This window comes from Hibiscus syriacus, unplaced genomic scaffold, assembly GCF_006381635.1.
Source record: "Hibiscus syriacus cultivar Baekdansim isolate YM2019G1 unplaced genomic scaffold, ASM638163v2 tig00003725_pilon, whole genome shotgun sequence".
In the NCBI taxonomy this organism is placed as follows: Eukaryota; Viridiplantae; Streptophyta; class Magnoliopsida; order Malvales; family Malvaceae; genus Hibiscus; species Hibiscus syriacus.
Genome location: NW_024061982.1, coordinates 1031756 through 1045285, shown reverse-complemented (window position 1 = coordinate 1045285; position 13530 = coordinate 1031756).

Sequence of the window (13530 nt, the reverse complement as noted above, 5' to 3'; positions counted from 1 at the left end):
TATATAATTTATTAAATCAGTTTGTTTCATTTATTTTTTTCAATATAATAGTGTCGCACTTTTAAACTCAAATAATGGCGCGACTTTCAGCTATTGTTTATTATGATGGTGAAATTCGAGAAGGTTTTCATATCAATGAGCATGTTAAAATATCATTCAAGAGAAACATAACCCTTGAGGAGCTTATAACGAAGATTTCGATGAAGATTCATGTTGGAAGTAATAGAAGAGTGTCATCGTTGCAGTATAGATTTCCAACATCATTGTTGTCATTAACTTATACATCGTTTTAGAACTTTCGAACAATGATGATGTTGAAATGATGGTTGAAGCTCAAAGTAATTATTCAGACGCCGCTATTGAGATATATGCACATTTTGTTCAAGTGCGTGCTGTTCGGGATCAATCATTAAGTTCCCACTATGGGCTGACTGAACAAGTTGATCAAGTTGACAGCCCGATGACAGTAATATGTAATGATTTTAATGCCATAATGGGGAGAAATTCACCCGCAACTCCTTACGATATGTACCGAGATAGGTCGACGAACAATCCGTATGGCAACATCGCGTCCAGTTCAGGGGAGATTCATCTGCAAATCCATTTGACCTTAATATGGAGATGTCATCGACGCAACCATCTGTGCAGTTTCCATTTGACGCGATGGCTTCAAGCTCTAGGGAGGTATTCGACTGCGAGCTTTTTCGATCTCAATGTCGATATGCCTTCCAGTTCAAGGGGAATGTGTGCAAGTAGTAAGTTCTTCGACCTAAATGTGGAGAGCATGGAGGAACCATCATCTCCACCAGAAGAATCGCTTCGTGAGCCTGGTGCGGATGGTGCTGAGACTGGACTGTTCATTGACCCAGAATCACCGCAATTCAACTCTGATGATGATGAAGTTCCAGGAAATGTGGCAGAAACTGACCCTCTTGCACACATGTATGAAGCTGATTATGGTGCAATGTACGGGCCAGAATTTGCGGATATGTCTCATCTCGTTGACTATGGGTATTACTCATCAATAATAATGTAGTTATCTTTAGGCATGGAGTTTTCAAGAAAGAGAAGCGGTGATGGCTATCAAAATTACAATATTCGTAATCTGTTCAGTCCAGAGTAGACCGCTCCACGATCGAAAAATATGTATGCTACTGTGCCCAGCGCGAAAACGGATGCAATTGGATGGTTCGCGTATCGAGAGGAAGAGAAAAAACAAAAGATGAGAACTAACAGTATACTTTTCAAGAAAAGAAGAAGCGGTGATGGCTATCAAAAATTACAATATCGTAATTCTGTTCAGTCCAGAGTAGACCGCTCCACGATCGAAAAATATGTATGCTACTGTGCCCAGCGCGAAAACGGATGCAATTGGATGGTTCGCGTATCGAAGAGGAAGAGAAAAAACAAAAGATGAGAACTAACAGTATACAACGGTCCTTACACATGTTGTGCTAGAGGGGTCAACCAAGATCATCCCAACTTGGACTCGAAGTGACGCCAAGCCATCATGCCCATGGTCAAAGCAAGCTCTCATATAGCTATTGCAGTGTTGATTTCAGCTATACATCGCATTATGGGTACACTGTCTCCTATAAAAAGCTTGGTTGGCAAACAAAATGCCATTGTCAAACTTCAATGGCGAATGGGATGCATCTTACAACGAACTTCCAGGTTGGTTTAGGCTGGTGCGAACGTTGAATCCTGGGATAATTGTGGACTTCGAAACCTCTTATGCATACCATAATGATCGAGTTCTTCGCGATCGATGCCAATTCTACCGGTTTTTTGGAGTTACCCACAGTGCGTTAATGCTGTCAAATACACGTCAAGACTAACAATTTTGTGGATCCCGTATACTATGAAGTTTTTAAGGTATACGAATTAGAGTTTCCCCCCATAGGTAATGACAAAGACCCTGATGAGGTTCAAGATTGGCTTCCGATTGTACCAAATTCGAGTTTATTGAGGGAGCGTGGTCGTCCAAAAATCCAATCGAATTCATTGCGATATGGATATTAGAGAAAGATCTAGACAATACAGAAGATGTGGGCATTGTAGAAACCCATGACACACTAGAAAAATATGTTCACTTCTATTGTCATCAAGTAAAATTGATGAGGAAATGATGTATTTTATTATCAAAATAATTCTTCTACTTTAATTTGCATTTACTTCAAGTTAATGTCATTTGATAATCACCGATGAAGATTAAAAAACAAACACAATCAAAATTTTAACAAACTAATAACAATAAGTATTAAATGGTAAATGATAATCAAATTACAATAACTGATATTAAATGGTAATAAAAAAACGAACTGAAATACATTAAAAAATAAAATAAAGTAGTATTAAATGAGAATATATAAAAAAAATTACAATTTAACAAAATAAAGTAAATACAAATATAATAAAAAACAAATCTATCGATGCCTGCGCGAATGTGTTCCGCAGGGCGTGGCTGTCAGTCTCAAGGAGGATTTCTTCGTATCACTAGTCTGACTCCTCGCTGTCATCATCATCACCATCGTCGTCGTCGTCGTCGTCGTCTTGCGCAGGTACCGCCAAATATCCAGTATATGAACCCCAAGTCAGGTCTGCAAACATAGACCCATATAGCCTCCAGGAGGGGTCATCTGTGACGGTGGCGGGGTCATAAAACCGGGTGAAGGCGGCGGCATCTGGTAATTGAAAGGCAATGGCGGCATCATATATGGCTGCGGCATCATATATGGCTGCGGTGGCTGCTGGGAAGGTCCTGCTGGTGCAGCTGAGGATGAACCGGAAGCACCTGCTCTCCGTCCACGAGTCGGGGGACGATGGTGCTGTGTCGGTGAACGTCTCTGTCGACGTCGTGGAAAGGTCTGCCCTCGTGCATCCTCAGGAAGTAGGAACGATTTCCCGTTACTGTTGAACCACTCATAATAATCCTCAGCATACATCAAGAAGTAAGTAAAATGGCTCTCTACGGAAGGCGCCGATGTCGATCCTCCCACAACACCCACTCATGATGCCTCACCAGCCAATCTGTATCTATCTTGCCGCGCCTATCTAAGCTATGCAACTCATCCATATTGCGAGGTGCTTCCGAATTGGTTGAAAACAATCAAACTGCCGGAGCACGCGATCAGTGGAGTGCCACTCGTCGTATAACAGATCAGAGGGACTCGCCATCCAAACATCTAATGGACCCCTCAACTCAGGTGGATCACCGCCCTCACATCATCAGTAGAATATGGCACTCATTCAAACTAAAACAAATAATATATATTTTTTATCAAAATAATCTAATTATATAACTATAATATAAAATCGATTTTAAACATTAAAATTCATACTGTGCCACCTTCTGACCGATTAGCACCCTAATCTTTTCTAAATCATCAGGTAGCTCCTGATGATTTTTCCTATCAGTAGACCACCTATTCAAGGAAAAATTTGTTATACGTATAAATTATTAATATACAAAATCAGTTTTATAATTACCTCAAAAGTAGTGGAAATACGAATGGGTTCTTCACAACAGGACATAAAAAGGGCAATCGATACCATGCCCAATACTGCAGCAGGAGGAGACATCCGCCGATAGCATTACGCTTGTAGTCAGTGGCTCCACACATCTCCCTGTACAACAAAACCAAAACTGCCGAGCCCCAACTGAATGATCCGGTGAGACGAAAGTCGCTAAGATGTCGCAACCACATGCAGTGAACTAGGTTGCGCGATTTGTTCGGCATCAGCAACCCTCATATCAGCTACAGTATGCATGCCCGTGCATACATCTTAACCTCATCCTCAGAGACGTCTGCGCTCAACTCCCGAAAATTGGCATCTAACCAATTTAACGGTATCCTACCTCCGATAAAATTTTCCGGGACACGTCCTAGACTATCTCAACACAAAGCAGTCCAAGAACCGGAAGCTATCCCCGATATCACATCTCCATCCACAGGAAACCCCAGGTGCATAGAAATATCCTCAAGCGTGATCGTGCACTCTCCGCACGAAAGATGGAATGTGTGGGTCTCCGGCCTCCACCGCTCTACTAAGGCAGAAATCAGGTCTAGCTCTATCTTACAGTGACCCTGATATCTACCTATGTAACCGAATCCAACCTCTACTAAATACGGTAAGACACGGCTGGGTATCACTAACTTAAGATTCCTAATAAAATGATCTAATACACAGTCCTTCTCCTAAAAATAAATAATTATAAAAATTAATTCTTAATCTAATAATCATGCATTAAATGAATCAACTAATTATTAATAATTAAATTAAATTAAAACGTTAAAATATTACCGTATCAGTAAAGTGTCGAGATATTTAATTATTAATATAATAATCATGCATTAAATAAATAACTAAATTACTAATAATTTAAATTAATTAAAACGTTAAAATGTTACCCGTATCAGCAAAGTGTAGATATATGATTTCCATCCGAGCGAAGTAGACTGCCTTCTATTATATCTGCAAAAGAATTATATTAGTAAAATATTAAATAAAGTAAAAATAATAGTAAAAATATATAAATATACCTTAAAATAGAGTATTTGAGAAATTTAGAGAATTTGGTGCGATAAAATTGATTGAGAATAGGGGTATTTACAGGGAGGAGGGGTCGGTAGTTAGGGGTATAGCGCGCCCCCTGCACCGCGCTATACCCCACGTGTCAGATATACAGGTATAGCGCGCTGCAGGGGTCGCACTATACCCACGTGGTGCCAGCTCACCGTATAGCGAGGTGCATGTGGCGCGCTATACCCCACGTGACGCCAAATCATCGTATAGCGCAGTACAGGGGCACGCTTTACTACTAAGGGTGTTAGATCGGGAAATATAATATGACCAGTGTTAGATCGATAATATTACCGGTCACCGGTGATATATCGAAAAAATAACCTAAATTTAAACTTCTAAAGATAATATTTATTTTTATTACTAAAATCTGAGTTCAGTCTTTAAGCCTTCATAAGCCAAAGAACTACACAACAAGGTGTGATATTATGCTTTCTTAAAGTGCGATAATATAACATTATTAAATTTTAAATTAAACTTATTTAAAAATATTTAATAGCGTGATATCATTTGATTAATAATAATATATAAAATTATACTTCATTAGTATATTAATAGAATTTATGATTAAAATATTTTGTTACTATTCACAGCATTTATGATTAAAATATTTAAATAAATATTATATATAAAATTTTAAATTATTAGAATTTTATAAGTTTAAAAAGTAATTGTAAAAATAATATAAAAATGTGTAATATAGATATCATTAAATTTGTAAAAGTATACAAATGATTAATAATATAAAATTATATTTTTTAGAATTAAATAAAAATAACTTTTTAAAATTTAAACTTTTATTTCAGAGTGAGACTAGATTTATTAATTAAATTAAATTAGGAAAATTTTAAAAAACTGTCTTCGTAGAATTTTAATGAAGATGTGTCCGCTGTCTAAATCTCTTTTTAAAATTGACTTAATATAAAAATTAATGTATAAATTATATTGTTTTTTAGTTTAAATGCTTAAATTATTTTTTGATTAAATCATTTACCTAACATTATAAATATTATTAGTTTAATTGCTCTGACCATAACGTTTGTTAAACAATCCCGTTAAATGACAAATGTTATATTCTGATAATTTTAAAAAATTCTCTTACCCACACCCTCGTCCCCTCCCTCTCCCTCTCGCCCATTGTCTCCTATCCCCTTTACCCAATATTAGTATTTGGTCTCGGCGACTAAAATGATTTCATCTCCCTCTCACTCTTACCCATTGTCTCTTGTCCCCTTTACCCAATATTAGTATTTGGTGCCTGCGGCTATAATGATTTCAAAGGCTAGTGATGCTGGTTGTGTCGTTGGCTGGTTGTATCATCGGTGGAGGTTCCGTCGTTGTCAACGACGGCAAACAGTGATGGCCAACACGGGTATAAAAATTAAAATAAAGATTTTCAAAATTTTGAGATTTTTTTTTCAGATTTATGAAATTTTAATTTTTTAAAAGAAATTATATTTTTAAGTTTTTTGTTTCAAATAAAAATTTTAAATTATCGGAACATAACTTAACATAATTTTTAAAGTCATTACGGTCGGGATATTTAAAATAATAATGTTTATAATATTAATCATTTAAATTGATCAAAAAATAATTTAAACACGTAAATAAAAAAAATAATATAATTTGAATATTTATTTTTATATTAAGCTTACAATTTTAAACTCTTAACTATTTGTGAAGCATTAGATCCATGGCTGATTCTTGAGTTCATAGCAAACCCAACTATGATCACAATAAAGGAAATGTAGGCTAAGTTCAAAACAAAAGTAAAAACCTTGCACTTAAACGAACCATCTATTCATTCTCTTTTTTACAATTTCAGATAATAATAACAATAATAGAAAACTTGTACTGATACACGTCTTTCTGGCAATTGGAAATTGCTCATAAGTTGAAGCAGCATGAGAGATGGAGATTCCAACCCCAAATTAGGACTGCAAATTCCCTTCCTTTTTATCACCTTGTTTGGAACTCATTTTTCTCCCTCACTGCTACTGCTCTGGACATTATAACCATCACATGTATATGAGAAACTTAAATGAACTTTGCACATAAGTAATTACTGGGAAATGTCTGGGAAACGAAAAAGTAGCCTTAAATCATTAAAAAATAACACACAAGTTACCAATCCTAATACTCATTTGGATTGTAATGGAGGTATTGGTGAGAAGAAATTGAGACTGACCTTTGAATGAGCGGAGGTGGAATCAAGATTTAGGGATCGCATAGATAATTTAGCAATCTCAGAGAAAGAAGTATCTCGAACTCCAGCAGCATCACTTGATTAACTCTTGTAAGCAGACTCAAAAGCTTCAGGCCAAAACCTCGGCAAACGAACCCTTGTGCTGTGAGTATAAACATCCCACATCTTCCTCACCACTCTCTCTTTCTTCCAATTCCTATTAAATCAATCAAACCCCCATAAAAAAGAAGAAGAAGAAAAGAGTAACCGAAAGCGAAAAAAAAAGAAACATGAGATTGCTTACGAGGACGTCGAGATCTTGATGAAGAGAATGCATTCAGATTGCCAGAAGATCGTTTGAGAGAAACGGAGCCGGTAAACATGGACCAAAACGCAAGTAAGAGAATTGCAGTCAAAACCCAGAATTTGTACCCACTTTTACCCAAGAAGCCCGCTATGGAGGAGCTATCTTTCTTCAGAGTAGTTACGGTTGGCTGCGAATGGATTGCAATTGAGAGGGATGTGGGTGAATCTTCTCCATTTTCTTCCTCTCAAACTCAAACCACGAAAACTTTGAAAGCTCCCCTGTTTCTTCCTTGCTAGAGTAGAAGCAGATAAATAGAGCATTTAATGACAGAGAGGGAGCAGAATGTGGGTCAAGTGTCACAATAATGCATTGCAGACATGAATGAGAGTATTTTTATTAATACATCATGGCAAAAAGTAGACGTGGGTATATGGGCTAGAGTCTGCGGCCTACCCGTTTAACCTGCGGTTCGTGCGGGTTTTAGATATCAAATACTAAAGTTCATTTAAATTGTGGATTTTTTTAGCTCGGATCGTTAAATCTATAAATTTAATGGATATAACCGCGGGTAATCCGCGAAGCCCGTAATAGACTGCTTAATTTAAAATTTATAAAATTTTAGAGAAAATAAACTTAAAGAATTTTATAGAAAAGGAAAATAAATTACCTATAAATATAATGTTAATTATAATCATTGTAGTTCTTAAATTTATTAGAGTATTTGTCATAATTCTACCGTTGTTTGATATTTTTTTATTTATAATGTATCAAATTATTCTTCATTTTAAAAAATAAAAGTTAAAAGATTTATATAGTATTTTAGTCTTAAAAAATCTACATTATTATCACTTTGGTATTTAAAGATTTTTTTATTTAATTTTGACCTTTATTTTTTTCATGAGTATGTTATCCATTTCGTTCTTTAATTATAAAAGTCACGTGATATTCTAATAATATATTACATGATACGTAATATTTGGATTAAAAATAAGAAAGAAAAGTAAAAGAAAAAAATTAAAAACATACTTTTCAACTTTTAAAGGCTTTTACAAAAGAAAAAATTGTTAGATTTGTATAATGTTTGACTTTGTTGAATTTTTATGTTTGAATTTCTATTTGCAGACACTTCTGTGTCTTCATATTATAGCCTTGAATAATCGTGTTTTATAAAAGTATAATGTGGTTATTGTTTTATTTATTTTTCAATTTGGTGATATAAGTGAATATTGTTTTTTATTTGAGTTTAAGTAATTATATCGTTATATATATTAATGATTAAAAAAATTTAAAAAATATTATTTTATAATCATTTATGGCTATTTAAAATAAATTTAATATTATTTATTATTTTGACGATACTACATTCCTTTTCAAGTTATTAGATCATTTTTAAAGGTGTAGCAAGTTAGAACATTATTTTTTATTGCATTTAAAGCATTTAAAATTATTTTTATTTAACGGGTCGCATACCTTAAAATTCAAAACCGTTTATGATTACGGGCTTTTTAAATCGCTCCGTTTAAGCCCGCACCGTCAAAACCCGCGGGCTAAACGGGCGGGTAGCTCGTGTACCCACCTCTAGCAAAAAGTCACCTAAGACCATGTACTTTTAAAAACAAATTCATATACCATTCGTATCACTCTTTTATTCAATGTGACCATTGGACCAACGTTTTTAGTTATTGATCGTTTCTATGTTGATGTGATAATTCACAATACTTACGTGATGCTGACGTGTTAGTCTGTGGTGGCTAACGACGTGACGAATAACAAGACAGATGTATTAATTATTATTTTTTTGTTCAAGAGCCAATTGATTTTCTCAAAAAAGTTAAGCGTTTATTTTTTTTAAAAAAATATAGAAATTATTTTAAATTTTAAATATAAAAATATTTATGGTAAAGTACACAAATAGTCCCTCAACTATAGGGTAATACTTTATTGAGTCCCTCGACTATTAAAAGTTATAAATTTATCATTTAACTATAGGATGTTGCTTTGTTGAGTCCTCCAACTATTAAAAGCTACAAATGATCATCCGACTATTAGTATGTTCCAAACTCGTCTTTTTTATGTTAAAATTGATAATTTTGAGTTATATGTTAACTTGTTGATTAAGATATGATAGTTTTTAGATTTTGGGATCAAATTTTATTATATTTCATTCATCAGATTAACATCCAACTTAGGCTGTCGTTAATTTTTTAACAAAAAATTATGAGTTTGGAACATATTAAATACTTGAATGATCATTTTGTAACTTTTAATAGTCATGGGACTCAACAAAGAAATATCTTATAGTCGAAAGACCAATTTATAACTTCTAATAGTCGAGAGACTCAACAAGGCATCACCCTATAGTCGGGGGACCATTTGTATACTTTACCAAAATATTTAAATATTCAAAAAATAAAAAATAAAATATTTATATATATATTAAACACTAAAACTATTATAAATGATAATATTATATCATAATCTATAAATGATAATTTCTAATTTTTAAAAAATTAAAAATACTTTTAAAAAGATGTATTATACATAATATATACATATAACATATAATCAACACTTATAGCAATATTTTTATTGGATTAATTGATATTAACAAATTTTGTATCTAAATATAATTAGAAAACATAATAAATTTTGATTAATCCAAAATTTATAAGTCTCATCTAATTCAAATTTTGTAATTCTTGATTAATTCGGTAAAAATACTTTGTATAAGCGTTTATGGTATGACTACATGTTATATGTATATATTAGGTATAATATATATTTACAAAAATATTTATTTAATTTATTTAATAGTTTATAAGTTACCATTTTAATTTTAGAATTTTTAATATATATATTTAATTTTTCTAAAAGTAATTTTATAATATATATATATATATATATATTTAATTTTTTAATAACTTAATTTTTATTTTTAATATTTTTATATTTAAGATTTAAAAATAATTTTTTAAACAAATTAAATAATTCCCATAACTTTTAAAAAAATCAATTTGACCATTGAATAGACAAAAAAAATCTAATTTAGTCAATCTGCCACGTCATCAATCATTGTGACTGCCACATCTGCATTATGAGCTACCACATTAACATTGTGAATTACCGGTTAGCATCATAACGGTCAACGACAAAAAATCTTAGTCAATAGATCATATTGAGTTTTTTTTTTAGTTGGAGGACCAGATTGGGTGAAAAATAATAAGATAGTCACATTGGTTTTTTTAAGTACAGGGACTCATGTGTATTTTCACCATAAATATATTTAATTTATTCATATATTGCTTCTAAAAAAATTATTTATCTATTTACTCAATTTGAACAATTTTTTTTCGATTTAATTATTTTATTTATAACGATTTAAATTTATGAGTATAAGAAAATAAATTATTATATTCTGTTGATTTGGTTGATCGATCCATAAATTTTTAACAGTAAATTTATTAAAAATAGTTATTATTTTAATTATAATTTTATTTTTGAAATAAACTAAAGAATTTAAGATTTGAAGAAAAAAAATACTTCACACCACTTTGCTAGCAGTATCTTTTTAATAATGTTAATGATTTAACATAAAGCATAGGAAAATCCTAAACGCTAGATGTGCATCGCTGAGTACAAAAAACGACAAGCATCATTAATGGTGAGTATCACTGAGCATTATTAATTTAATTTATAAAAAATTAAATTTTTAATGGACTCAATGTATAATTATAAATTAATTAAAAATATTAAGGTAAATTATTTAAAATAAAATATTAGTTACATTATTTTTTATAAATTTTTTTAACAACAATTAGATCAAATAGCAACCCCAAATTAAAAAATTCTAAATATTTTTTTCTTCTCATTGAACGGTGGCCATGCAAGGAGGGAAGAACAGTGGTGACAATCTCGCCGGCGGAAGAGGGTAATGGCAGCGAAAACTTCAATGGCAAGGAAAAATATTTATGTTTTTTAATTTAGGAGTTGATATTTGATTCAATTATTGTTAAAAAATATTATGAAAAATAATGTAATTAATATTTTATTTAAAACAATTCACCTTTAAAATTTTAATTAATTTATAATTATAGGTTGAATACTTTAAGATTTAAGTTTTTATAAAATTAATAGTACTCATCCACGATCGTCAAGCATCACGGAATCTTCCTAAAGCATAATACTTACAATAATAAAAGAATCAGTTTGTATGAGATTTAAAATTAAAGGCCAATTTGTTTAAATGGAATATAATATAATGTATAATTTCGCCCCTTGCAAACCACCGACACTATGTTTGGTTTTGGCCATTTGGGTGTGAGTCGTACACGTCTTTGACCACTGCGTTTTCTTGTAGTTGACTTTTGTGTAATTGACGGTACTAACTACGAGATTATTTTTCAAAATATAAGAAAATTAGGGCTAAAAACATGAAATCGATAAGTTTACTCGAAAAGTTTGAATATTGTTTAATTTGAAAAGTTTAAAATACAGCTTGACTAAACTCTAAAACATTTAAGTTTAGAATTTTAATGCTCGATTCGGATTTAAAATAAAAAAGTGAAGTTTGACTCGAAAGTTTGTAAGTTTAAAATGTTCAAGCTTGATAACATCAAAAATTAAAACTCGAATAGAGTTCAAAAATACTTGAATCAAAAACATTCTCCGACTTAATTAGATTGAAGCTCAAACTTAAACTTTAAAAACATATGGAATTTTATATTTATTTTTTTTACAAAACAACATATAAATGTTCATATTATTAATATTTTAATTTAAAATTTAAATATTAATATATTATTTTTCGAATTACTCACGAGCTTTTGAGTTAGGTATCAAGTAGCTCGCTTTGACTCGTTAAGAATTCTAAGCGAGTTCAAACTCGAATCGATTCCATTCATTTTAAGTCAAACTTGAATAACTCACGATCTGTCTCGTCTCATTTACTATTCTAATTGTAATTGGTGTGTAAATAAAAATTTTAAAACATAATAATTTGTATTTATAGAGGAAATTGGACTTGGATCAACTAAAGTTGTTGGATTTGTTATGTGTTGTAACTAAAGCCCACTGGCTTTAACAAATTGATCCAAATGATTATTAGGGCTATAAAAATCATGAAAATGACATTGGCATGGCCTACGTATTAAAAAACCTAATTTTAAAAGACAAAATAACTTCAGTGACCGAAAATATCTTATAATATACGATTTTAACCAATTTTTTTGTGATTTGCAAAAATGACCAACAAATTCGCAACGCGAACTCCAATTTCGCAACACAGGTTCCAAAATCGCAACGCGAAGTCAAAATTGCAACGCCAAAGTCAAATTCGCAACGCGAATAGTTAAATTGCAATGATAATATGTAATTCGCAAAGCGAATAAGTAAATCTCAACGATAATATGTAAATCACAACGCAAATTCTCCAAATTCGCAACTCGAATTTCGCAACGCTAATTACCGATATAGGTAATTAGCGTTGCGAAAATGAAATTCGCAACGCGAATAGGTAAATCGCAACGATAATATGTAAATCGCAACACGAATTCTCCAAATTCGCAACTCGAATTTCGCAACTTGAAATTCGCAACGTTAATGACCTATAGCGGTAATTAGCGTTGCGAAAACGAAATTCGCGTTGCGATTTTCCAAATTCGCAACGCGAATAGGTAAATCACAATGATAATATGTAAATCGCAACGCAAATTCTCCAAATTCGCAACTTGAATTTCGCAACGCCAATTACCGATATAGGTAATTTGCGTTGCGATAACGAAATTCGCAACGCGAATGTCAAATTTGAAACGCCAATTACCGATATAGGTAATTAGCGTTGCGAAAATGAAATTTTTCGCGTTGCGAAAACAAAATTCGCGTTGCGATTTTCCAAATTTGCAACGCGAATAGGTAAATCACAACGCGAAGTCTCCAAATTCGCAACTCGAATTTCGCAACACTAATTATCGATATAGGTAATTAGCATTGTGAAAATGAAATTCGCGTTGTGATTTGATTTTGGAGAATTGCGTTGCGAAAACGAAATACGCGTTGCGATTTTCCAAATTACCAACCGAAAGTAATTCGCAACAAATTACGTTGATTGCAGAATAGCGTTGCGAAAACAAAATTCGCGTTGCGATTTTCCAAATTCGCAACGCGAATAAATCGCAACGCGATTCTCCAATTCGCAACTCGAATTTCGCAACACTAATTACCAATATAGGTAATTAGCGTTGCAAAAAAATTCGCATTGCGATTTTGGAAATCACGTTGTGAAACGAAAATCACCTTGTGATAGTACTGTTTACCTATATCGTTAATTAGCGTTGCGAATTTGACTTATGTGTTGCGATTTACATATTATCGTTGCGATTTACCTATTCGCGTTGCGATTTTGGAACCTGTGTTGCGAAATTGGAGTTCGCGTTGCGAATTTGTTGGTCATTTTCGT